At 33.9% G+C, this 23,824-nt stretch overlaps 1 protein-coding gene and 1 long non-coding RNA gene across 2 annotated transcripts in view; both read left to right on the plus strand.

Moving 5' to 3' along the window:
• Nucleotides 1-23,824, plus strand: part of LOC146533217 (uncharacterized) — a 316,872-nt gene that overhangs the window by 224,366 nt on the left and 68,682 nt on the right. The gene's annotated exons all lie outside the window — the stretch shown is intronic.
• Nucleotides 1-23,824, plus strand: part of kek5 (leucine-rich repeat, immunoglobulin-like domain-containing kekkon 5 protein) — a 178,851-nt gene that overhangs the window by 107,073 nt on the left and 47,954 nt on the right. The window contains exon 2 of the mRNA XM_085196167.1: nucleotides 8,154-8,197. The gene's annotated coding sequence lies outside the window, so the exon portion shown is untranslated. The remainder of the gene's footprint in view (nucleotides 1-8,153; nucleotides 8,198-23,824) is intronic.

The raw sequence follows: 23,824 nt of genomic DNA on the forward strand, positions 1-23,824 counted from the left end.
TTATACAAAGTAAAATAATAAATGTCCTGAATAAATAAAATAATAAATGTCCTGAATGAGCAAAAAAAACGTCAAAGGTAAATTCGACGATTCAAAAGTGCTTATAAAGTTTATTTGAATAAAGAATATTTTGAATTTGAATTTGAATTTTGATAGACGGTAGATTTTTAAAGGCAGCTTTAGATACTTAATTTATTTAATCTGTTTAATTTGTTAATAATAATATATATTTTTTTAATCTTTTATATATATATCTATTGTTTGTTTGTTCTGTTGCCTTTATACCACTAACTTTCATATAAATTTCTCCTCGTAAACCTATAAAGGTAAACCGTATTTCCATACACCAACAACGTCAACAGGGTCAACGTTATCCGCAACGTGTCGCTAGTTTATAGTCATGAGCGATTTAAATCTCCCATTTTGTTTGTATCCCGACTACAAAGTGTTATATTATAAGTGATTTTAACACGGTTCTTATCTGATACGCTTTAAATATTAATGTCGGGTTGCGTGCAATGTATTATGTATTACATCTTATCAAGATATTAGGCTACTGTAAAAGGCTATGGTTCAGTTCCCACTCGGGGGAGTAAAATATTTTTTATTTTTATTTCGTCTCTCTGGAGTCGGTGGTTCCACCACACGATACGCAATATCTCAAGAATTCGGCATGGAAGTGCGGAATGGAAGAGTCTTAATAAGGACCGGGGTTACATTAGATTCTCAGGTTCCCTCTGTATACCCTGCGTGCGGGATCCAGCGTGAAATTAAAAATAATAATCACTACTCAACAGAATGTCTAACCGCTAAACTAAACGGTAAACCAACCTAAATTCAACTTAATTTCACTCTGCCCTTGATCTTGTACAAACTTTGCAAGTACACAATCAATGAAAGCTCCTTGTCAAAGCTTTTGTTTTCTGATAAAGTTTATAGTAAAGTTTGACAATAAAGTTTTACTAAGCGAAGACCATCGTGGCGTAGTTTGTTGTGTTAGTGGGAGCGATTCTTGTCAGGCGGAGTTGCGTGGCGGAACCCAACACTGCGCTTTGTTCTGTTGCCTCTCACTAGAGCGGAGAATCAAAACCAATCACTTTTCCGGGTGGGTGTCGTACTCACAACCATTGCGCTTACACGAAATCAAAATAAAATAAAAATTTCGTTCGTGTACTAAAAGCTGAAGTCCGTCTTTAATTATACAATTCAATTCAACGTTACATCTATTTTACTACTGCCGGTCCTGACGTAACACATAAACCTTACGAATTTAATTTAATTTAGGAGTCACATTTTCGTTAATTTTGCGTAATTTTATTACTTGTGATAAAAATACTTTATTTCAAATATTATATATTTAATTTTAAACGACAGGAAACGAAAGTAAACGTACACACACTGACCAAAATATACAATCTTTACGCTATATCCCCCATTTAACATGGTAAGCAGGGAAAAACTAGAATTAACACACTCCGTTCCCCATGTACCGCCAAATTTTCGTGATATTGCATGTTGAGTGGCGGAACTCAACGCAGCGCTTTCTCTTGTTACCAGAGTGATAATAATTCAATTCCAGGTTACAGTTACCTGTTCCACTGCGCCACGAGGGCATCAGATACAAAATAAGGTCTCTTTAAAATTGAATTCCTTTATATACAGTGTAGTTTAAAATACTTTAGTGTTAATCTTCTATCCTGTCACAATTCATTTTGTCTCCCCATATCCTACTATCCCATACAAATGAAACCCGACAAACCAATTAAAAGCATTAACAGACGGCCATCGAGTTATATATAAATGTATATACAAAAATGAATTCCTTTTTTATACCAGATATTGCTGTTATAGCGTTTAATAAAATTTCGTTAAAACCTTCATTGTATGTTATGTATGGGTAATTCCGAATTAAGTGAGCAGGGAAATGGAAAATATGTATACTTTTTATTGAGGATGAAGAATAAACATCAGGCTAGTCGTGCGACTTGCGACCTCTTGTGGGTTCAATTCCCACTCGAGAAAATGAAATATTTAATATTTTCATTTCCTCGATCTGACAACGAGCCAAGAACCTCATTGAGTTCCGCCACTAAACGCAATTTCGAAATATAAATAAAAGTATACAGTATATATAGTATAAATAAAATAATTATAATTATTCATGGTTAACTTAAGCTTAGCTTTGATTCATTAAGTTATTGTAGCATCGCTTTATCGGATCTAAGTAAGCTGCGGTTATCTTTTATAAGTTCAAAGCAAACAGAACGCTATCATACTTTGAAGAATTAGTGGTTCGAACAAGAACGGGGAAATGAATATAACTTACTCAGCGGTGTGGAAATCGAGCTCATAACAGCTAATAAACGAAAATTGATATATTTTGCTAATTTAAATGTGTTTATTTAGGCCTATACCATATGATTAAATACTTTACAACGCTCTCACAGTATATCTAATCGCTATCACATTACTAGCAAAACCGTTCCATAAGAAATACTACTGTCAGTTGATGTATCACTTCTGATATACTCGTAGTATAGGTGTGTGTTTTATCAGTAAACTAGCGACCCTCTTGCGGCTTCGCCCGCTTTAACTACTGGATTATTCATTTAATGTATGTTTGCAAAGCACTTAAGATAATGTGAAAAAAAGGATTTTCCAATTGTTTTACACAGCAAGGATTTTTTAGTAGGTACCGTAATTTTAAATCTTTGCTACTAATCTTTTCAAGTACTTATTAAAATATATTTAAATGACTATTTTTAGATAGTTAAATGACTATTTTTAAACGGAAGAAATTATAAACAAAAACCTACCTACTAATAACTACTACAAAAAATATGAAACCAAATATATCGCGCTGCAATAATACATTCAACTCCAATTATCCAATACGTGCTATAGAGGCAGGTGAGTTTTTTTTTCGAGCTTGTGGTTAATGCTAAAAAGGGTATTCTGTCCCTGATGAAAAGCACGACGTGGCTGCCTGCGAGGAAAATTAAATAGAATGCATGGGCCGGGAATCGAACCCGGGCCGCCCGCGTGGCAGCCGAGCATTCTTCACTGAACCACCGATGCGTGTAAGACAGGCGGGCACGGCGCGCACTTGGCGAGTGGCGAGCCATTTCGCAGCAAGGATTTTTTGATATTGTAACAACTTCTAAAGTACTTATTAAAATGAAAAATAGTAAAAGACAGTCTTGATCTACATAAAATGGCCAACGTAACTTATATATTTATTTATATGCTGAGAGTAAGGGATAAGTGAAACTTGAGTAACATACAGCTCGTGTGTCAACGGCGGGATGTGTCAACAATTAAATGCGTTTTTCTCTATAACTATTCGCAATTTCGAAATAGTGTAAAAAGCAAATTTTATCTTCGTTTAACGTAGAAAATTAATAAAGGTACGTAGAAAATATTTTAAAGGATAAGGATTAATACCATTATGGAAAAATATCCCTCACAATAAAAAATATATTGAAATTACAATTTTTAGACAGAAATATGATCACTACACGTTATTCTTAAAAGATACGAAGATGCTCTCGCGGACTTTTTTGTAGATCTTATTAAGAGGAAGAATACTCCAGTACATTAATTTCATGTAGTACTTACCATTAAAGCAGCGCATGCGCGAAAGTGTATCAACGGGTAGGGCTTTAGACACATTTATCGTATTTATGTTAACTTACATAAAAATTTACAAATAATAAACTATATATAAACCTTCCCTGAAAAATACTCGACCTAATGGTAAAAACCGCATCAAAATCCGTTGGATGGTTTAAAAGAAGAAGAGTTAGAAAGTTCAGACAGACACGAAAAGCGACTTTGTTTTATAAGATATAGGATAAGCATTACTGAGGCCGTCGTCGTCGAGGCAGTGTCTGTCTGCAAAGGCGATGGTTGTGGTGTGTAGTCCGAACTCATCATCACTGTAGTGATCTTCATACAGTTTTCGTACTAGAAATGGGAATTTATAAAAACATACAAAAAAACGAAACATTTAAAAAATATACAAGTTAACTAATTTATACATTTTATAATATCCACAAATATAAGGAGAAATGTTGTTCAAGGTGAATTCAGGGCACTTCCAGCACTAACTGAAATAAGACCGCGAGTAGGTAAGAGCCAAGTAGTGTTCAGTTGTAAATAGTATACATAAATAATACTTTGCTAAGAACAAGAACTGTAAAATTAAAGTAAATTTAACACTTTGAACTTAAGTTTTACAAAACAAACTTGGGTATTATTGAAGTTGGTGTACATAATTTGTCTATGAATTAATAATTTTTGCCCATTTCCTGTGTTTTTAGAGAAAGGAACATTGAGTTTTCCATTTATTTTAGAGACTATGTAATGGGTGGCGGAACTTAACGCCGTATATTACCTCCCATGGCACACTTTAATTTCTTAGTCTTGTGCTTCATTCGAAGTAATAACAATCATGTACCTATAATCAATGAGGCTAGTCGTGGCGCAGGGCCACACAGGGTTCCATTCGCATTCAAGAAAACGAAATATTTAATATTTTCATTTCCTGGCTCTGGTAAGGAGGCAAACCGTGGCGCTGAGTTCCGTCACTCAACACGCAATGCCTTCAGATTTCGACGGAAAGTGGGGAACAGAAGAGTCTTAACACTATTTTCCCAGGTTCCCTTTACCAACCAATGTCAGGGATACAGCGTGATGTTAAAAAAATGTACAATCAATTAAACTTATCCAACTACGTCTTAACTTTGTTTAAATTGTTTTTATATTTTTACTTCAAACCCAAATTAAAAGGCCGTAATTGTAACTAAATATTGAATTGAATTCAATTACCTATTGTAAATATCAACAACCAGCCGGCTTACTGTAGACTAACTAACTGTCCCAAAAAACCGGTCAAGTGCGAGTCGGAACGGTTTATTATTTGTTGTTATATCGGTAAAAAAATTACAGTTTAGGTACTCCACAGGAATAATTACTGACATGGTCAAATTTTAATGAAGCTCTTTCATGTTTGACATCGATCGATCGATAAAACAACCAACGGTCCCTTTGGTTGATAATTATTTTGCAAACAACTAAGTCGCAATCTGCTGGAACACCACATTTTTTTTAAAATAAAATCTTTTCTTTTATAAAAAAAAAATACGTCAAACGGCCTTTCTGTGTGACATTTCATCTCATCTTTTATGGCAACTTATTCGATTTCCTTTATTTTTATCTTCAAAAATACATTTGGTCAGCTAGATCAATAAAAATAATAATTAATCTTAGAAGGCCGTTACATATGTTGACGTTATACTTTTATATTGGCAATCCAGGGTGTATATATGTCTCGCTCACTCCTATTACTATTCTTATATGTTAGAAAAGGACAGAATGCAAACGAAATACAATCTTCATTCCTCGACCAAACATGATACCGCTAATAAATCTGCACTACAGTATTTATTAAAATACACACGATTTTATACTCTTTATTCCGAGAAATAAGTATTATAATGGCATAAAATGGTATTTGTAATGAATATCACGTAGACAGTAGAGTTTTTGCGGTTCCATAAAGTCGATGTATGAGATTTCGTCACATTATGTTTCTCTGAGTACTTTTGGTACCTGGTATGGGAAATTGAGTTTTTTAACTATAAATATGGGAATTTTCTTTTTAGCGTGAATCTGCATAGGTACTAAATATATAAGAGTAGGCAGTAAAAACATAGTGTTAAGACACTCCGTTCTCCGCTTATTGCGACTTGTCGACTAGTGAAACTAGGCTAAACTAAGCTAAACGTAGGCTATATTGATTTTATTGGTTCATCGTTTTGGTTTAACCCATTGTACCTACGATCAAAGTTATCTTGGGCACTCAGAATGTGTCATTCAGAGTTCTTAGTTATTTCTATTTGGCCACGGGTGAAGCCGCAGGGAGAAGCTAGTCAAATATAAAGCTACTTAACATGACCGGCTTCCATGAGATTAAATTTCGTAAAAGAAAACCAAAACAAACTGTTTTTACATTTATTCACGTATTACTTAACGGACATTAAAATAAACTTATTTTTAATTAAGGCTGTAGGTTCAACGCCCTGTTATGCAATGTTTACGTTTTTATATTTTAATACGTTTTAAGAGTCCATCGTGGCGGAGTAAAACGGGCTGGTTGTCAGTTCGATTCTAATTTAGGGGAATATTTATTTACATTTTGCGGCTCGGATAGCAAATCGCGGCGTTATGCTCTCGAATTCAGGGGAAAAGCTAACAACCGAAGTTTCTGGACAGCAAATTCTTTCTGCCTATCCTTATACATATAAAAAATTTAATATACTCTTATAATACAACCTACCTATGTATTTGACACCTTATACGTATAATTTTTTCACCACACCACATCTATCATCAAGGAATTAATTATTATGAATGTATTTTGCTCTAACTAGTTTTTTTAACTTTACATAAGGCGTTATTACGATACGCTTAGTTAGGTGAGTTGCCTATTAAGGTAAATTAAGTTACCATTTAGTTACCTATTAAGGTAGAATAGCAAGTTTCTCTATATGAGTATAGGATCCTTATACTAAATTTAATTATTTATATTCTTTCCTATCCCTTTTTTATTTCAAATTGTTATAATAAGTATATATAGAAACTATTTTAGAGGCAATGACGATGAATTTATGTAAACAAAATGTTATCCTCGTTTAGTATTTCGTGAGTAAGCTCACACTATTTATATCGAGTTCAAATCGTCCGTGAGAACAGCGACATGTATTACAATCATCATAGTGACCAGACACGCCAAGTTAATAATGAATGGCGCGACACGCGTGCCCCGTGTAATTACAGCCTATCCTGTAGCCTGGCGTGATGAAATACCGTTTTTACGGGTTTATTTTGTTTTGTAGGCGAAAAGTCAAGTTTTGCTAGGTTTTTTAAATGACACTTGCTATTGCTGCTAAAAAAATTAAATAAAAATTTAATTTTAAAAGCTTTCAGCTTAAACATTGCTATGCCAATAATCTATATATATAAAAGGACTTGTCCTCACTGACTGAGGTAAGACGCACGCACAGCCGTAACCGCTGTGCGTAGAAACGTTAAATTTGGACAAAAGTTTACTTTCGTAATCTGGACATCCACTAAGAAGGGATTTTGAAAAATTTTAACCCTAAAGGGGTGAAATAGGGGTTCAAAGTTTGTATGGAAAATTTTTTAAATCGGCACCGATTTTTATAAAATTTGAAATTTAGATTTTTAAAAGTATTTAATTGAACACGTATTTCATCGTTTTCTAGAATTCTCCCCCTAAGGGTGCAAATAAGGGGTCGAAAATTTGTATAGGTTTTTTTTAAATCGTCACCAATTTTTATAAAATTTGAAATCAGACTCTTAAACGTATATAATTAAACACATGTTTCATGGTTTTCTAGAATTCACCCCCTAAGGGTGAAAATAAGGGGTTGAAAGTTTGTATGGGAAAATTCTTAAATCGCCACCGATTTTTATAAAATTTGATATTTAGACTCCTAAAAATATTTAATTGAACATATGTTTCATGGTTTTCTAGAATTCACCCCCTAAGGGTGCAAATAAGGGGTTGAAAGTTTTTATGGAAAAATCTTTAAATCACCACCGATTTTTATAAAATTTGAAATTTAGACTCTTAAAAATATTTCATTGAACACATGTTTCATGGGTTATTAGAATTCACCCTTAAATACGCAAGTGAAGCTGCGCGCGTCCGCTAGTTGAATATATTTAGCACTTAATTACCTGTGTGTGAGTACATTCAATTCAAAATTTAATTTTACCCATGAATAGTAAATCAGTAAAGGATTTTAATTATTATTTAAAAAGTAAAATGCTTCTAGCGTTAAATAGGTAAATAGTGTAGTATTTTTTATATTATAATATTATTTAACAACACAGCGTTCGATCACCATACGGAGCATTGATTTATTTCTATTTCCCCTCTCTGGCAAGACGAACTGCGGCGTTGAGTCCCGTCACTCAACATGCAATATCTCAAAATCGTGCGAAAAGTCGATGTCGGAGTGTTTTAAACTTCTTTCTCTTAAACAGTGTTATATGTGATGCGTTACGTTAATTTCAATGAAACGATTAAAAATATATTTTAACCTATTTTTTTTTATTTTCAGATGAAAACTGCTTGCAGCAATTGCATTTTGGTGTATATATAAAGGTATTTATTTTAAACAATCCTTTCAAACCTCTTTATCATCTACATCTATACGAGTATATTGATACGTGAAGCAGGTTGCTATGCCAAAGCGTTTTTTACGCGGTATTGCATTCTCTAATATAGGTAGGGACATATCGACGACTCAGAGTATAAACCTGCCAACATTACACTACTCGTTGCTTATCACGCACATAGCAAGCTAGGCAGAGGGAACCTGAAAACTTAGTTTTAAGGCACTCTGTTCCCATTATCACAATTTAGTTTCCTTCTTTCCGCTGAAAGCGCTAAACGGTAGAATGTTGAGATGATTTTTTTTATTTTGATAGTTTATAAAAGTTAAATTGGAGGCTTAAACTCTTAGTCAATAGAAAATAAACTAATCTGCAACTTTACCTTTTACATAATATATATTGAGAAAAAAGAAGATTTTCTTTAGAAAAAAGAAGAAGATAATCATGCAATGCCGTGAGCGGAAAACTAGTGTATACTAAGACTTATTTTCGCTAAAATGAGACAAGAGAGCGTCGTCCTACGAGGGGGCAGCGGCATGTCCCCGTCTCACTGCAAAAGCGACGGTTGTGGTTAGGTTCCAACTCGGAAGAATAAATTATTTCAATTTTCTTGTTCTAGTGACAAGAAAAGACGAAGTTTCGAAAATTGGGCAAAGAGTGGACTCTTAACACAAGGTTCCCTCTCCTGAGAAATGAGAACAGAATCAACACGTTAAATACATATCTTCTTTATTTCACTGGCCATGTGTTACTTCTTTATACAATTTACTGTAGTAAAATATCCATATGCGTAAATCCGATACTATTCCAAATATGTTGAAGTCTGAAATTCCTGAAATACCTCGCGTATTTACCGTTTCACAACTAACTTTATGTCACAGTTTATTCGTTAAATGCTTTTAGTTTTTATCAGTTAACAATGCTATTGTTGGTCTATTTTCTGATTTATGACGGCTTAGTAGGCCTACAGTTATCTAGATAAAAACTCGGTCAAGTGCGAGTAGCTAGTCCAGGCTAGTAGTGACTATTTCAGAAATGTAGGGGTAGGGAACGTATTTATAAAAGTGCCAAACTTAGGTTTGTACGCGTATGTACTCATTTTGTATGAAATGAACAACAAATATAAGTTTGTAATGGTTTTTTTCTGTGATATAAGTATAACATAAAAACAACAAATTGCAACAATTTCCATTTTTATGATTTTTCAGACAATCTCTAAACATTGCGCGGGCCTCAGTGACATTGCAGGATCTCGAAGCCATCAAAGATTTTTGAATGAAAAGAAGAGATGAAAGAGAGATGGAAATTCATTACCTCTATATATAAAATATATTAAATGACTATTACTTTCTTGTAGCAAAGTTCAAAATTTTTAAAGCTTATACTAATTAAACATGATTGACTAGTTCGCTATAAATAGACACCCTCGCACCCACATATCATTTCTCATCCTTATTTTTAAAACATCAATTAGTGTGAAAAATTACATACCTATTGAATTTATTTTTGTCTTAAGACAATATGCAGGATGCGTTAATGATGCTTTTTTGACTTTTAGTGTAATAATTAATATTTTATGCGCCTTTTAAGTAACATCGATTGAGGCTGTTCATGGTATAACGGCATAAACGTGTGAATGTAAACCCGAGAGGTTGTAGGTTCGATTCTCATTCGAGAAAATATAGCGGCTTACTTTTGCGAGTATAACGTAGTCCTTAATGTGTCCGCTACGCTCGCAGTGGAAACCGACTTATACTATACGAAATACATTAATGAGCCAATCGATACCATCGCGACAGCGACTGGCTTTAAACACTATAGATCTCACTAAGTTCTGTTGGCTATCTTGTTATGCGGGAAAAAACGTGAAGCCACAAAATATTATATATATATATACTGGCTATAATCCTACACTGGTATCCGTAGATAGTGACCGTAACCACCAGATATTAAATTATAAATCTCAAGCGGTAAGTTATTTCACAGAATCTCACGTTGAATTTTTTTAATATAAAATTTAAGAACAGTATTCTTATACTATTTCTTTGAATAAACTTTAGAAGTGAATTACGTACATAGATTTACATTTTAGTATAGATGTATGTGTTTATATAATATTATATACTATGTTAATATTTAATATAACAGCCATTACTGAAGTTAGTTCTCAGTATTTAATTATACTCATCATTATTATGTTAACTGTAGCTATCTTAATTAAGCAAGCCTAGCGTAAAATGATACAAAGTATCATATATTTTAGGAAATACGTAGAAAATTGATTCTAATTGTAAATACGACGTTTTGGGTTCGATCCCCAGTCGGATAATTGATTATTTTTATTTCCTCGGTCTAACATACAAAGCCCGGTGATGAGGTCCGCCTCTCAACACATAGTGTCAAAAATGGGAAATGAGGAAAGACTAAGTTCTCTACACCAACCTTGTTATATACGGGATACGGCGTGGTGGTATATTTAATTTACAAACCATTACTGAAATTCTCAAGATTTCTTTTAGATGAAATTCTCATCATTATAATGTTAACTTTGGCTATCTTAATTAAGCAAGCCTAGCGGAAAATGTTACAGTGACATATGTTTCAGGAAATGAATAGAAAACTAGCTCACCCCCTCTTTTTGCCCGCTTATTGTTATATTATAGTCAAATTATACAAATTGTTTTGCGGGTAATAGGAAAAGAGTGTCTTAGTATTAAGTTGCCTACCCTCTGATATGCGTTATATACTATTAAGCATTTTTTTATAACATCAAATCACTATTATTTTAAGCATAAAGTGAAAACTATCACATAATACAACTTAACTTCAAATATAACATCAATATTCCTCCCATAAAATATTTTATGAAAGTTGAAACGAATATCCTTTTACATTTATTGCAGCCGAAGCAATTTTAACGCAAAAAAGTGTAAGGGAAGGCGGCGACGGCGTCGAGCGAGTAGAGACTCATTTTTCTTTTTATATTGCGTTAGACATCGGTTAAGTCTTAAGACTAGTTTTCTGTTTACCTTACAATTATTTATAGAAAGTAACATTGAGTTTGAATTATGTTCGTAAAATTGTTTATAATGGTGTAGATATAGCCTCCACTTGCAAGTTCCACCTTCAACAGAATAACCAAAAGTAATATAATGTCTCATCATCATCACTCCATTAAAACAACGAAAATGAGCTTTTCACGTAGCATGGCAGCCAGAGGTAACCTAGTGTTAAGATATTCCATTCTCAACTTTCCATCCAATTATCATTGCGAGTTGAATGGTGAACTCAACGACGCGCTTCGTCTCCCAAAGCGGGAAAATGAATATATTAAATATTTCATTTTCTCGAATGGTAACGTATAGTCACGCCACTGGCCTCAATTAAATGCTTAATTACTTTTAATATGATATTACTCCCAGTGTTTCTTGTTCACTTAGTATGTAACTACAGGCGTCGTTAATAGATTGTGAGAAAAAAGGCTCTAGGAAATAACCGTCGAGGCGCAGAAGGACTTAGCTCGAAGATAAATCATATTTTTTACACCTACAGACTTTTATAGGGTAACTTTTCTTTTGACTCGAGAATAGCGAAAGAGTAATTTATTTATTCCTATAATTTTATTTTTGTATATGTTTGTTTATACATAGAGTTTTTTATAACAAATTGCTGAATAAATCAAAATCACTTTATTGTCCCGTAGTGTGGGTTGCCAAATTTTGTGTTTCGTTGAAAAACACAATAAGTATTTTTAGCGCCAAAATCTTAATTCAAGTTAAATTTAAACTGGACACATAGATCCTCTTGATAAATATAATTAATCTATTAATTAACAAAGAAACACAGAAAATTGAACCTACGATTACAAAGATTCCTATAAAAATAATCTGATAGAAATGGAGTATATGATAAGTTTAAATATTTATTTCAATGAATTTAATATAGTAAATAATGATTTACATATTTAATTTGTTAAAACACTATAATTTCCAAATGGAACCAAAAACCAGCAATTATCACAAAGACCATATTATATCACATATTATACAATACGTTTCAATAGGCACTCGCAATAATCCGTCAATCTCGTCTCACTCAGTTACCATGTGGAGCTTCATTTATTTTTCCAGGGGAATGAGCGATTGTCTGAGAAACGCGCGTCGATGTATACAGTAGGGTTGTCGGGTAGTGTGCGCACAAATTAAGTTACTTTCTGAATTTGTGCGCATTGTTCACTAGGAAAGATAAAAAGGCCCGTGTATCTCCACGTTGGCGGCCGGCAACGCACCTGTAGCTCCTCTAGTGTTGCACGGGGTCGGGGTCGGCGGTGATCACGCTCGTTTGTCCGTCCTCCTTGTCCTTTTCCATAAAAAAATCAAAGAAAAAATGTAAAAACAAATTGGTGTAGCCATCTACAGATAACTTTAGGGCGGCCACGATTCACAGGCTATGCTATAGCAAGCGTTACAAGTATATTATATACGTAATTTGTACAATACGACATACGACATATATGTTTGTTTTGTCGACACATTTTGTTGAAGTGTTTGAATGTATATGATGTGTTGTGGATTCGATTCCGAATGGGGAGATCTTTCGATTTAAATTTCAAAGTGAAATAATTTTATTCAAAATGCCTAGTTTTTTGAACATCAAATTATTTACCACCGGTTCACTAACGTGACTACCTCAGACCTGAGAAAAATGCGCGTAAGGAACTCAGCGGGCCTTTTTTTAAATTAGGTAGTCATTAAAAATGATTCAAACTTATTTATAGTAACAATGCGAGCGAGCATTTAAATCCCAAAACACTAATTCGGCCGACTTCCTGATTTATTCAACAATCGGCGTGGCGTTGAGATCCGCCACTCAACACGGAATATCTTGATAATTGTGCGGTGCGTGTGGAACAAAGGGTCTTACATTAAATTATAGTTTTATACGACTCTATAAATTGTAGTATTACATTCTAAAGTGTAAGAAGACATTCTAAAAAAGAGTTCATTATCATTAAATATACATTAATTGTAGAATCGGTCATACTACATGATGTGCTTATAAAACTTCTTTATTACAAAACTGATATTAAAATTGTATACTATACTTAACAAAAGGATTCTATGAAATTTGTAAACTGGAATAAATGGAGTACAAAATAATAGCATTTAAATATTTATTCTAATGAATTCTATAAATGATTTATGTATTTCATTTAATAATACAATACAATAGACTTTAAAATATACGCATAATGGGAGTTTACATAGACAATCACTTAGTGAAAAATAATTAGTTTTTTTCAGCTTCACGCTGTATAGCCGAGTATTCATACATAAGAATATTGATCGAACCTACAACCCCCGCGTTATAGTAAAAACCCTATCGTCATCTTCAATTTTGGGCCAAATTTGAAGATTTTAAATGAAAGAACAAGAGCACTTTGTGTTTTCATAGATGTTAATGTTGTGACCTACTGTACTCTATTAGTATGAAAATAAACTTTCAGGCCATCACTTTTTATTGCATTGCATTATTTGTTTTTTGTAGCATTATGCACAAACTGTTGTACCTACTTAACATTATTTCTAAGTGATGAATTAAACTTTATGTCATAAAGCAGAGTTGGTAGAGCTGGAACTCAACGCCGTGCTTTGTACCAGAGCCAGTTAATGAAAACAATTCACTCCCCCAGTCCAGTTACTGTCATATAATGTCCCTACCGGCCTCAATTATTAGTACTCATATCACGGCCATATAATAGCAAAATGTTTCTACGATCACTCCTATTTATATATATGTGAAGATACTTACACAATATTGCCTTATGTGATATGAGTTATATCCTCAAATATTCAAGAGATATCCGTCGAAACGTACGCCAGAACCAATCATCGTAGTGTAACGAGAAACTATCATATTTCAAGTATTACACGAACATACATATATGAGAGAAGTGTAGCCTATAAAAGTTGTTCACTTCAATAAAACTCATATAAAATGTTACTTTTGTAGGTTTTTTATGCACTAGGTACTACGAAGTACAGTGACCCGCGGCTTGTGCAGAGATGATTAATGTGTAATCCTTCCTTGATAAATGACAATTCAGTACGAAAATGATTTTTCAATTTAAACCAATTCTTGAGTAGTTATAGTACTGATTTACCATATAAATTCTCAATTGAAATGATATTTTTTTTTGGTTAGAGAGAAGGATTTTGCCTTTAGAACTTAGAGTTATTAACTAAATTTAGAAACACGAATTTCTAAAATCAACGCTGGTCTTGCTATACCAGAGAGGTGAAATAAACATATCTATTATATTTATTATGACAAGGTACGTATGTACTATTATTTCCTTCCAATATTAAAAATCCATAGAAATTGTTACACAAAACCAGTTTCCCTAACACGAGTATTATAACAGTCAGAAAGCTACGAAGAACCGCCGGCGTCCCAGAACAAAGTGTCATTCTTCAAGGCGCTATGCAAATGACTTGGACTCGATTCTAAAAGCTTGTTACGCTAGTACTGTTGCCATAAAAATGTATAAAATTTGAAATTTTATTGCTTTATATATTCTGCTTATTTGTTTTTGTTTTGCAGAAATTTACTAATTATTAGGACTAGCTTTTGCCGACGGCTTTATCCGGTCAAAGGAATATTACTGAGAGGTGCGTATGATCCATTCTAAGTGCCTGAGGAAACTGACCGAAGTTGCAATAGGTTTTATAGAGACGAATTAAATTAGGTAATATAGACTTCCTCCCTCGATTGACCAAAACTCCATCCAGCACAAAATATATTTTTTAATTAGAACAAGTAGTTTCTGTGTTTAGGACGAGCAACCAATATTGAATTTTAATACAGAAAAGTTGTTTTTTTACTGCACTTTTTTTCTGACGCTACTGAAACATGATATAGTTTAGTTTTCTATTCAATGCCATCAACTATGCTCTGTCTTATGCAATTTTCTAAAGTGGTGGCACTCGTTTGACTCGCATGTAAATATTTTGTATTACATACAACGGGTTTTGAGTGAACCCATTCTATAATTCCTTAGGGATTCACTCAGAAGAATGGCATTTTACCAGAAAATACTCTTATTGTGCACTTTTTGAATTTTTAATATCTACTTGCTTCGCGTTGTTGTGTTATATTTAATATTGCAAGCTATCTTACATTTTTTATTTTAAAAAACAGCCTCATGATTCATAGCAATATAGGTAGAGGGAATAAAATGTTATGTGATATTATGATATTCCGTTTCCCACTCTCCGCCCAATTCTTTAGATATTGCGGAACTCCAACAGGTTTTTGTAAGGCAACGAAATTATATTATTTTAATTACAAGCAAGTACCTACAATTTTTTATTATTGTATTAATTTGAGTAGGTACAATTTTTAAAAACCTTTGAACATGCGATACTTTTTATTATATACATGTTTAAAACATGTACTATGCTTTTCATATTTAATGTATGAAAACAATTCCAAAAATATATATTACTTTATTTTTTTTCATTCGATTCTGCTTCTTCAAAAAAGTAATTCTACAATCTCCCTTAAACATCACAGAAATAAAAAAAACTTAAAGGCATATTAGTAGTTCAAACAAACTATAAACTAGTAAACTAGAGTTGTAGGTTACCCAAAAATGCTCCGAAGCGCTACAGGAAACCAGTACAGGACTAATTAATATTTTCCCGTTTTTACTTTCGCTTAAACAAAGAAAATTGCTTCCTCAGCATAATTAATGGTGGAGGAAAATCTTTTAAAAGGCACTAGGCACTCTTTGTGCGTCCCCGACTCGAGTGAAAAATTATTAATTTTGCAAAACAATAAAACGTGGTGAATGCAACCTTTTGGATAATGTAGACAGTTTCTTAAAGATAAAGTTGAAATATTAATGTGTTAATCTGTAAGCAGATTATTTAGAAACATCTGTAAACGCGACGATTGTGGGTTCGATGTTCGATGTCCCATCTTTCTACCATACTATTTGTGGGATACACCGTGAAGCTAAAATAATAAGGAGCACTACATAAAGTACATCCTAGAGCAGGAAAAAGAAGATAATTGATAGTCTTAAACAGAAATCGAATACGCATAAGACGCTGTCCGACTGCTTCACGGTGGCCTCAATGGCGTAACCTTACATAGTATTTAATAATATAATAACATAAACTTCTCAAAGTACGCGGCTTTTAACAGGAACCGCACACGGAAGTCTTGTCATAACTCCACAACCATTACCCACTGTTTGCATTAGGCGCGCGAAAATGTGGCGATTACACGTTAAGATAATATTTTATACATAAAACAGAGAGTTTTATGTTTAGACGTCTTTATAAATGTTTGAGTCAGTCAGGCAAAGTGCGGATACAATTTAACAAAATTCCATAATTCAACACGCAAAGTCTCAAAAGTTGGGCGGTGTGTTGGGCATGGAGTGTCTTAACACTAGGCTCCATCCGCCTATTCTGCTATAAGCAGGACAGACGGAATCTTTTTAATTTTTCATGTAAACATACGAACTCTTAACAATTTCTTTTCCTTCATAATTTCATTCGACTCCTATATTTTCATTATATACCATTTTCATCTCAACATCGCTACACAAATATCAGGCGAGTACAAATCGAGAGGCGCGTTGTTAGCAAACACTGTACTTCAACACGTTTGGGGACTCTCTTTGTAAGTTGTTTCTGCGTTTTATTTGTTATCTTATATTTATTTTGTGAGTAAATACTATATAAATCAGAGAAGATTTTTTGGGAGATAAATGAGTTATGATTGTCCTTGGATGATCTGTTGATGGCTGTAGCAGATTTAAAGTAGTTGGGGTGTTTTTTTTCTTTCAAGATAGATCCTAGTGTCAGGCACTCCGTCTTTACTTTCCGCCCGAATTCGACACATTGCGTGTTGGGTAGAGGAACTCAACACACTTTCTTTTGTGAAATCACGAAAGGGAAAATAATTTAGCTCCCAGAGTTAAACGCTTTAAAGAGAAAAATATGTCCCAGAATATGCTCCAAGATATTTTTATGCGTGTAAAAATTATAATCTTAAAAAGGACTTCCATCATAAGCTTGTAGCGCAAGGGTGCAAGCTTGCGTGTTTACAAACACGATGGTTGCGGGTTGGATTCCCACTCGGAGGAATTAATTATTAATATTTTCTTACCTTCTTTCTGGTGACGAGGCAACCGCGGCAGTGAGTCCCGCTACTCAAAACACGATGCCTCACAAATACTGAGGAAAGCGGAGAATGAAAGTACTTTACTTAGAAACGGAGTACCTTAAGAATAGTTCCCAGGTTACCTCTGCCGACTGTGCTATGTACAACTAAAAAAAACAAGTTCAAATAATGAACTGTGTTATATCAATAGCTATTATTATTATAAAACATACAAATGTATGTAGAGTACTTATATTCAGCCTGGATCCATTTCAAATTGGGGTAGGAGAAATGTCAAATCCATTTAGGGGCTCCTTAAAAACTTCCATTGACACATTTCGCCAACGTAATGTTATTGTAAGCTATACGTATGTAGATGTTTTTATAATGTTTCTAGAAAGAAGGTTAGCGAGGAAGTACGATGAAATATCATGATGATATCTTTTTGATTCCGATTTTTAATCGTGAAAGTTGCCTACGTGTATCAGTTCCTATATAAAAGAAAATATAAAATATGGATATATATGTTTTAGTACATAGTTTAGAGTAGTTCTAGTGTTAAGAGACTCCCTTTTACAGTTTCCGTCTAAATTCACGACACTATGTTGTTGAACGGAACTCAACGCCGCATTTGGTCTGGCCAGAGCGGAGAAATAAAAATAATTATTTCTCCCAATGGGTATCACACCCACAATTACCGAGATTACTGTGAAGACACTATCGCACTATGCCGTCAGAGCCTCTAGTGTTTTATGGCTGTTTAGGACAAAGTTCAATATATTGAACTTTGTCCTAAACAGCCACTGCTGTATACAGCAGAGTGTAAACTTTACAGTAGCCAGTTTCATATAATGAATACGGGGACGAGATCGCTACGTTTATTGTTTTTTTACTGCCCACGAGCTAGGTCTTCAGTGGAAACTAATTACTTTGTCTGAAAAGAACTAATTATAAAATCTACTAAGTATACTTAAATGTTAGAGCTGTTAAATGTTAGTATTAAATGGTTGTAATAAAATGTGTATGACTTTCAACACAAACACACATATTACATATAATTTTGAAGCCAGTGGTGGTGCAGGGAGCACAAGCATGCATGACTGTAAACACGACAGGTTGTGAGTTCGATTACCACTCGAGTAAATGAAATATCTAATATTTTACATTGCCTTGCTCTTTGAACAAGCTTTATATATATTACAGTCATATTGTTCTATTTTTTCACATACAATACGTATTAGGCGAAATAACAATATAATTATATGACAAAAGGATCTTAGTAACATTCGTCTTCATATACAATATCTCACATACCATATGTATATAAGTGACGTAGAGGCTGCTATTGTGAGCTGTTATCCCAAAGGGAGCCTTTATAGAAATTTGCTCGGCTAATGACTACGAAAATGGAATGCTCTATTTAATTAGTTTAGTGAGAAATAAAATTATCTAAATGTGTATCGGAAGTGGTGGCAGTATGTAAAATTGGTAAACAGTAAAAAATATGTAATATTTTTATGATATATTTTTTGCCTGACCAAATTAGTATCGCTTAGGTTTGAAGAAAATTATTTAGTTTTTTTTAATTTCACACTGTATACCGCAGATAGGGGAGGGCAACCTCATCAACATCAACCTAGTGTTAGTACACTCAGTCCCCGTTATGACACTTCGACTTCGAACGGAGTTTCTTTACACTAAGTTACTTAGTTTAGTTTTTTCGTAGTTTTGTGCGGGCACGAAGTAGGGTAGGCAGAGGGAACAGTGTATAAGTTAAAAAAATGATATTAATAAATCGAACATATTGTAGACTGAATACCAACATTATTTGACGTTTACATGACTAGGTAGTAGCTACGTGACGAATTTTAGTAATTAAATTTCCGGTTCGATCGTTTCAGTTTTACAAAGCAAGTGTTTCAGTAGAAATATTAATTTGCGCGTATTTCACTTATATTTCTGCCATATTTTTTATATTTTCTTGCTCATTAAATATTTTTTTATATTTTTTTAGCTTCTTACTGTACTGTATTCCGTATATAGCAGGGTAGGCAGAGGGAACCCAGTGTTAAGACACTCCGTTCACTACCTACCGCCGAATATATACGGACGGACGCTCTATATTGAGTGGCGGAACTTACTGTATTCTGTATTAGGCAAATCTAGAGCAAAAAAGGCAGAGGAAACTTAGTGGTAAGAAGTATCTTACTTAGATACGTCTTAGCAAGCAGGTAAATTTCTGTCACTACCGCTCAATTTTCAAGACATTACGTACCTATTGAATGGCGGATCTCAATACTGCGCTTTGGTTATAGAGCTAGAACTAGGATATAAAAAAAACTAACTAACTTAACTTACCTTTATGCTGTATCCCTGGCGGAGTAGTCAGAGAGAACGGAGCGCTAAACGCTATTGATATAAAAAAATATAACCCCAAGTGGAAATCGAACCCACAGCCATCACGTTAATGTGTTAACATAACGTACCTTATGATAAATATTAACATTAATAATTAATGTTGAGTAAGAAACATGATCCAGTCTACAAATGAGTCATAAATTATTTCGGCTGAAAAAATTATGAATGGCTCTGACGTCATCGGAAACGACGCACTGTCTGCTTTAGTGTGTGTTACATTATATTTGTTAGTAGTATACGCTTCACTTAGTGTTATGTTGTAGAGATTATGGATGAGATGGATTTTTATACTGTTTTTGTATTAATTTTAGTAATTTTTATTAAATAAGTGGGCTTTTGACCGAGTACGCAGTGGTTGTGGGTTCTATTCCTACTCGGAGGAATGGATTATTTTCATTTTCTCACACTTTGACCTAGATTAATATCTCGAGATTTCGGCTGAAAGTGGGGAACGGTGTGTTTTAACCCGCTTTATGCGGGCTAGGTACATAAAAAACCAAGTGTAAATATGAACATATAATACAAATATAAACATATCATGGTTTCATGTTGCAAATAAATCAGTGAGCTCTACAACATTCATTTTACTAATTGGGAGAATAAAGTAATTTTCCAACATATTGTTTTTTTGTAAACTATTCTGAAATAACTATCAAATGTGAAATAACCAATAATATGGTAGTTAAAAGTTACCCTTAGAAAGGCTTTTCAATTTGTTAATCCTTATTCAGGAATTAGAAGTTAAGGAAAAATAACTTTTAGGTTAAGCTTTTAAAACTTTATTAATGATGTCTGCTTAAATGTTTTATTTATTTAAATTTTAAGATATTCATACACAGCGTTGAGTTACGTCTCCAATACCCAGTATTGGGAAGTGGGGAAATGGAGTGTTGTAACACCACGTCTTGCGGGATAGAGCGTGAAGCTGAAAAAAATCATTTACCACATCTAGTTGTAACTACCGTACAAAGCTACAAAGCTTATTTTAGTTCAGTTCAATGCCTCCAGAGTTCAGTACATTAGCCGATGCAAAGTGTTTTATTGTGAGTTATTTTGGACCGCGTCTTAATACGAGATGGGGCCGGTAATGCTTTTCAGTAATATACGAGTAGCTTATTTGAGTGTCGATACTCGATAGTCGTGTAAATTATTATTTTATGAACTACTGGCGTTTGTATTGACTATTTTTCATTTTGTTATAGCTTTGTTTTTATTTTATAGTTATTCTTATTTATTCCGTATTACATATATAACATGGTAGACACAAGGAAAAACTCTCTCTCTTAAAACTCCTCCGTTTCTCAATTTTACTCAGTTTTTGAGATATAACTCACTGCAGTGTAGAAACGATGCCTTCAAATCTTAAGAAATAAAACAGACATTAATAGAATCTTAAAGCCTTAGCCTCCGATAACCTCCTCCTTTGTTTCTTTCGCACCGCCTAATTTTTGACACATATAATAGGCATGTTGAGTGGAAGTCAACGCCGCGCATTATCTTTTTAGCAGGAGACTTAGCAGGAGCTTTGGGATGAAGGTAAATTAGGGAGTGTAGCCAGCACTAAGAGAGGACTATTTGAAATTCTTCTAGGACGGAAAAACAGTGGAGTTCCGGGAGGACACTATTTCACTAGTACACTTTTATTTAATAACTGAAAATAAATATTTTCCATAAATGATTCCATATTAAAATTATCTTCTATAAAACATTCGAGTCGATGCTATCAGTGCAATTATATGATAGCCGCAATTATGGCAAATTAATCGTATCAATTTACCATATATTTTTTTTACTGTACAGTTGCCTCTATTTGTGTAGCGCTATTTACTGTGCATGCTTAATTAATAATACAATAAATTATAGATTCAAATCTCACTGAAGGAATTATTTTTTTTAATTTCACGCTTTGTATTCCGCACATAGCAGGTTAGGTAGGGACCTGGGAATCTAATGTTAAGACTCTCGGTTCTCGATGTTGTGTCCGTATGTGAGAAAGAGAAACGGAGAATAAGAAGAAGAGAAAATATTTTACATTTATATTTATTTCATTTGACAGAAACAGGCGAACAAGAGGTTAAAGTGTTGATAAATAATAAGTCCTACTTGAGTCGATCTTCTCTTTGTATGTTGCTTATGTTTTGTCTAACAGCTTGCTCGCTTATAAAATACCTTTGATAAGTAGTGTGTGTAAACATTGGCAACACTCGTAATGTTAGTTAAACGGTATGCGGAAGCGTTAATTTACAAATGGGCCGACATCGCCACTAATTACGGCGTCTATTGACGGAACGTTTTCTATTTCCTCTGAGTGTGCCGACGTACATACAAAATACTGTTCTTAAACTGTTTTTGTTATAATTTCACTCTGTATCCCGCATATAGCGGGGAAGGCAGAGGGAACCTGGTGATAAGACACTTCGTTTCCCATTCTAACACAAAATTATCGAGACATTGTGTGTTAGGCGGTGGAATTCGACGCTGCCATGCCCTATTACTAGAGTGGGGAAATGAAAATGTTTTTTCCTCGAGTGGGAATCAATCTTACGACCATTTCGTTTCCCGTGCCACTGTGCAAGGATGGCTTCATCTCAACTGTTCTTTTTTAACAATTATTTTTTTTAATAATTGGAACATTTCTATACAACCATTTCATTTCAAACCAGTAGTTCCTAAGATCCGCGCGTTCAACCAATCAAATACATTTGGATGATGACGACTCGTCCAGTTGCAATGAACTGCGCGGTTATAGATCAAATCAATCATATTTTCTACGAAGTCATCTGCGCCCCATCTTATAGCTGACCGAAGTAAGTGTTACTTAACTAAGCAGTCAGAATAAATAATATAATATTTTATATAGTATAATATTTACATCTTACTTCAACCTAATATATAAACTTGTCCTTTATTAGCTACTAAGTGACTAAAATGTGTATATGTAAATAATGACTGAAAATTAACGCACAAAGGAAACTACTGGACTTAGAAAATTGATATTTGACATGTAGGTTTTCGTAAAAGCCCACGCACTTAAATTCCCACGAAATCGTAAATAAAAGCCAGTCCAAACTGTACTTTAGATACCTTTAGTATATACAAACATATCCTAGACTGAATACGCGTCGGGTTGTGGATCGATTCCCACTTGAGGAAATAAAATATCGTTCTCGTTCTCATTCTGGTAACGAGGCAAAGCGCGGCGTTGACTTCCATCACTTAAAGCAACTACACTTACCCTTCTATATGGAGAGTATAGCGAAAAGCTAGGGAAAAAAAACAAAAATAGGATCCAAATTGAACCACAGTCATCACGTTTACCATACTGTAGAGCAGAACTAGTACCATCAAAATATGGAAAAGGAGAAAATCCAGCTAAGGCTGAAATATGCACTGACAAGCAAACTGTAAACAGTCTCTTAATTGCATTCCATCGGACGTTATATTTGGAACTAGGTTTAGACCTAATACTAGGAAGGGAGTCAATTTGCTTTATATAATTCTGTTTCCAAAACGCCCTGTATTTCTAAACTTTAGTACATTAGATCGACAATTGATTTGAACAAAACTGTAGGTACATCTAATAGTAAACACTTACGACATTCCCATTAAAAACTTCCATTCTCCACTTGCCGAATTATGGATGCATTGCGTGTTGAGTGGCGTAACTTAACGCCACGCTTTGACATCACGACATTTTCTCTAGTGCAAATAATTTCTCAATCATTGAACTCTCAACCTCAAAAACAAGATTACAAAAGGATTTACACGGAATCAGCACAATATGTCAAAACTTATCGTTTCTAATCAAATACAAGGACATTGAAACACGTAATGTCAACAGCCTTCTAATTACTGGCCGGGACTCCATCAAACGTCACTATAGGAGTAGTTTGGTTTTCGTATGTTTGTTCTATCCTACTGGTCCTATGTTGATTTAGCTTAAGATATCTACATATGTAGTGGTTTGATTATAATAATTACTATTTATTTTTTCTATAATTCAAAAAACTCGTCGAACTTA

This window comes from Heliconius melpomene, chromosome 13 (assembly GCF_056956725.1).
Source record: "Heliconius melpomene rosina isolate 202511_hmr_F chromosome 13, ASM5695672v1, whole genome shotgun sequence".
Classification (NCBI taxonomy): domain Eukaryota; kingdom Metazoa; phylum Arthropoda; class Insecta; order Lepidoptera; family Nymphalidae; genus Heliconius; species Heliconius melpomene.